Below are 4,987 nucleotides of genomic sequence, written 5' to 3'. Positions count from 1 at the left end.
GCAGATCACAGACATGACACAAAACTAAAGTCATTTCAAATGGCAACTGTCTGGCTTTAAGAAACACTATAAGAAATCAAGAAAAAAAGATCGTGGCAGTCAGTAACGGTTACTTTTTTAGACCAAGCAGAGGAAAAAAAATATGGACTCACTCAATTCTGAGGAATAAATTATGGAATCACCCTGTAAATTTTCATCCCCAAAACTAACACCTGCATCAAATCAGATCTGCTCGTTAGTCTGCATCTAAAAAGGAGTGATCACACCTTGGAGAGCTGTTGCACCAAGTGGACTGACATGAATCATCGCTCCAACACGAGAGATGTCAGTTGAAACAAAGGAGAGGATTATCAAACTCTTAAAAGAGGGTAAATCATCACGCAATGTTGCAAAAGATGTTGGTTGTTCACAGTCAGCTGTGTCTAAACTCTGGACCAAATACAAACAACATGGGAAGGTTGTTAAAGGCAAACATACTGGTAGACCAAGGAAGACATCAAAGCATCAAGACAGAAAACTTAAAGCAATATGTCTCAAAAATCGAAAATGCACAAAACAAATGAGGAACGAATGGGAGGAAACTGGAGTCAACGTCTGTGACCGAACTGTAAGAAACCGCCTAAAGGAAATGGGATTTACATACAGAAAAGCTAAACGAAAGCCATCATTAACACCTAAACAGAAAAAAACAAGGTTACAATGGGCTAAGGAAAAGCAATCGTGGACTGTGGATGACTGGATGAAAGTCATATTCAGTGATGAATCTCGAATCTGCATTGGGCAAGGTGATGATGCTGGAACTTTTGTTTGGTGCCGTTCCAATGAGATTTATAAAGATGACTGCCTGAAGAGAACATGTAAATTTCCACAGTCATTGATGATATGGGGCTGCATGTCAGGTAAAGACACTGGGGAGATGGCTGTCATTACATCATCAATAAATGCACAAGTTTACATTGATATTTTGGACACTTTTCTGATGTTTGGGGATGATGAAATCATTTTTCAAGATGATAATGCATCTTGCCATAGAGCAAAAAGTGAAAACATTCCTTGCAAAAAGACACATAGGGTCAATGTCAATGAGCAGATCTGATTTGATGCAGGTGTTAGTTTTGGGGATGGAAATTTACAGGGTGATTCCATAATTTTTTCCTCAGAATTGAGTGATTCCAGATTTTTTTTTCCCTCTGCTTGGTCTAAAAAAGTAACCGTTACTGACTGCCACAATTTTTTTTTCTTGATTTCTTATAGTGTTTCTTAAAGCCAGAAAGTTGCCATTTGAAATGACTTTAGTTTTGTGTCATGTCTGTGATCTGCTTTTTTTCTACAAAATTAAACAACGGAATGAACATCCTCTGAGGCCGGTGATTCCATAATTTTTGCCAGGGGTTGTAATAGCAAAAAACATGTAGAGTAGTAATGCCTTATTTAGTCTTTTATCTCTTCAGTACACACACTCACACAAAGCTTTTATTTATTTGCACCAAGTACAAAAATGGCCATTTTTGTTTTTAGTTCTGAACTGAGAAAACACATTCTCATAAATGTCAGCAGTGACATAGTATTTTAAACCAGAAGTTGGTTATGTTTCATTTTTGTTGCTCATAAAGCAGCCAGCAGCTGCTATTGGTTGTTGTTGTTCTGTAAGAGGAGCTGTTTGGGTATGTTTTCACACTAAAAACAGCATTTGGGGTTACTGTAATGCTGTCAACCCAGAAGTTAAGTATCTTCTCTTTTTTGCACATTAAGTCAGAAGTAGAGGTGGGCGATACCGGGAATTTTGGTATTGAACCGATACCAAGTAAATACAGGCCCAGTATCGCCGACTTCGATACCAATACTTTTTCATATTTAGGTCTTCTATCCTAGGTCTTTTGGATCCTTTGGATCCAAAAGACCTAGGATAGAATTTTACCAAACATTGTATGTGACAACAAAATACTTTATTATCACAATCAACATTTTTGTTTAAAAAAATATCACTCAACACAACTTAAAACAAAATATCCTGAGATAGAGGGCTATCAAACCACAATACAACAAAATTAACACACCACAACCAGTGATGCCGGTAACGCGTTACTTAGTAATGCGTTACTCTAATCTAACCACTTTTTTTTAGTAACGAGTAATCTAACACGTTAATCTTTCTAGATCAGTAATCAGGTTAAAGTTACTTCTCCAAGTCACTGTGTGTTACTATTATTTTTACACTGTGGGTCGATAGCAGCATTAAACTTGATCTGTGGGCAGGAGGTCGGGGTTTGACTGAACTGCCAACTTTAAGTGAGCTGTGAGCTTTTCATCCACGGTTTTCTGCAGCAGCTACGACTCGTCCTCAACTCTTAAAGAACAGTGACAACAGCACACCTGCACTGAGCTTTACAAAGACATTTTTATGCTTTTTTCCCTCCTTTATTTAGAATTCTGAGCTGCTCCGTATCTGCTGCTAAAAACAGCTGATCCTCCGTGACTCGTCAACAACTAACACTATTTTCCACTCAAATGCACCTAAACTCTCTTTCTGAGGACCACATGATGTGAAAACACAATAAAACTTTCTTACCTGTAAATCTGGTCATATTTTCTGCATAAATAAATGTTATCCATTCTTTGTGCTCAAATGCCAAAGCAGGGGCGAATCCAGATGGAATAGGGGCGTGGGGCAAGGATGTGCCCCCACCCCCACAACACCCCTAGATTAAAGGTCCAGTTTTGAAGACTTTTTTTTTTTACTACAACTACTAATACTACTTATAATAATAATTTTGACAAGTAAAATGTTTAGAGAGAATTTAAATGTTAGAAAAATGTTAGAAAGAATTTAAGTTACATTTATAAACAATGTAGGTTAGAAACTGCAAGTTTTACTGTTACAGTGCTGTCAACAGTTAAATATGAGGTCAAGAAAGAGGTCTTTATTTTACTTTTTATAAAACAAGCATTTAATTTCATTGAAGTCAAGAAAGGGTGACTATAAAGTAAGTTTTGGCAAAACAGGTATCATTGTCATGTTGAGGTGGCAGAGGGTTGTTGTCGGCAGCTGGGAAAAGTAACTAAAAAAGTAACTAGTAATCTAACTTAGTTACTTTGTTGTATGGCTGGGGGGGCCTGGCTGCCTTTTTGTTTCTGTCTTTTGTTTTTCCTTCCAGGTGGCTTGCATTTGGAACTGAGTGGCTGTGTTGCTGAGGTTATCAGGACCTCACCCTGATCACCTGCGGCTCGTCAGGACTCACAGCTGTGGTGCATCTATATGGATTGGAACATGGTGGCATTTAAGACTGGAGTATACAGTGTGTATTTGCCAGAGACTCGACCTTGTGACCAGACGGGTGAGATCGTCGTCTCGGGAGCCATCTCATCATCAGTGGATGCAGAGAACGTCCAGGGTTTGATGCACGGTCTGTGAAAGAGGAGGGGGTGAGGTCTCACGCTCGTCAGCACACTTCCTGAGGTACGTTAGATTTTGTGACTAACATTTATACAGTCAGTAAATGTGGTGTCCCTCACACCTTTTTATATTGAGCTGTATGTTAGTCATGTATCGGCTTCCACTGCAGTGGAGTTTTGTGAACTGGATGTTCCATGCCTGCAGGTTGGGAAGCTGATTAGTAATCAAGCCAGGAAGTGTTTGCTGTTTGTTCACCTTTAAGTGTTCTCTCTGTGTGTAGAGCGTGGACTCACATAATGGTTCCTTCTTTCACAGACTCGGTTTGTTGCAGCCACCTGGGGGGTGTCGGCGGGGTCCTTGGGTCCGAACAGCTTCTGGCTCCGGACCGTTAGCGCTGCTGGGAGCGCACCACGCCAGACCGCACTTTGTTATTTTTGTATCACTGTTATGTATTAAATTCAGTTAGCCTTTGTACCGTGCTCTGCTTATTTCATACTGGGTCATTCAAACGCTGGTCGGTTCTCCGAGCTGCGTCCGACACATAACATACTTTTACAATTGAGTAATCAGTAAAGTAACTAAGTTACTTTTTCAAGAAATAATCAGTAATCAATAATTGGATTACTTTTCAAAGTAACTGTGGCAACACTGACCACAACAAAATTGGCTCGCACCGCTGAGCCACGTGACGGTGCAACAACAAAAGACCAGAGGGGGGAGGGTGCGCTACTCTGTGTTGTGTGACACAGTGCAGTGCTGCTCTTACAGACAGAGAGTAGACTTTGATGAATCTGCGTGTGCAGTAGTCAGTGCGTGCAGGAGACAAAAAAGCTTGAGTATTGATCTTTTTACACGAGGATCGTTCAATATCAATACCAGCGTTGGTATCGATATTATCGATATTAGGATCGATCTGCCCACCTCTAGCCAGAAGTAGTTATTGTTTTGTTGTTAAGCCAGAAGATGGTTTTGTTTAGTTTTTACTTGCACTAAAAAGTTATTTCTGTTGTGACTGTGATTTTTTATACCAGAGGCTGCTGATGTTGTTTGAAACCTGCACTTAAAGTGTGACTTTTGATGTTCTGTTAAATAAAAAGGGAAAAAGAAATGTAGTAGCATTTGTCTCAATTGTACATCTGAGAGTAATACACAACAAAAATATAAACGCAACACTTTTGGTTTTGCTCCCATTTTGTATGCGATGAACTGAAATCAAATCAATTTTATTTATATAGCACCAAATCACAACAAACAGTTGCTCCAAGGCGCTTTATATTGTAAGGCAAGGCCATACAATAATTATGTAAAACCCCAATGGTCAAAACGACCCCCTGTGAGCAAGCACTTGGCTACAGTGGGCAGGAAAAACTCCCTTTTAACAGGAAGAAACCTCCAGCAGAACCAGGCTCAGGGAGGGGCAGTCTTCTGCTGGGACTGGTTGGGGCTGAGGGAGAGAACCATGAAAAAGACATGCTGTGGAGGGGAGCAGAGATCAATCACTTTGCTCTGTATGCAGAGTGGTGCATACAGAGCAAAAAGAGAAAGAAACACTCAGTGCATCATGGGAACCCCCCAGCAGTCTAAGTCTATAGC

The 4,987-nt window shown here is 40.1% G+C and overlaps 1 long non-coding RNA gene across 1 annotated transcript; it reads left to right on the top strand.

Annotated features, from left to right (window-relative positions):
- The first annotated feature begins 1,738 nt into the window (after positions 1-1,738).
- LOC117528361 lies at positions 1,739-4,455 on the top strand. Its single transcript, XR_004565745.1, has 3 exons — positions 1,739-1,758; positions 2,091-2,096; positions 4,332-4,455. It is a non-coding gene; the product is annotated as an uncharacterized LOC117528361 (long non-coding RNA).
- Positions 4,456-4,987: the final 532 nt, after the last annotated feature.

The sequence above is a fragment of the Thalassophryne amazonica genome, chromosome 16 (genome assembly GCF_902500255.1).
Source record: "Thalassophryne amazonica chromosome 16, fThaAma1.1, whole genome shotgun sequence".
Lineage (NCBI taxonomy): Eukaryota > Metazoa > Chordata > Actinopteri > Batrachoidiformes > Batrachoididae > Thalassophryne > Thalassophryne amazonica.
The sequence above is the reverse complement of the archived record's forward strand: the minus strand, read 5'-3'. Positions and strand labels throughout refer to the sequence as shown.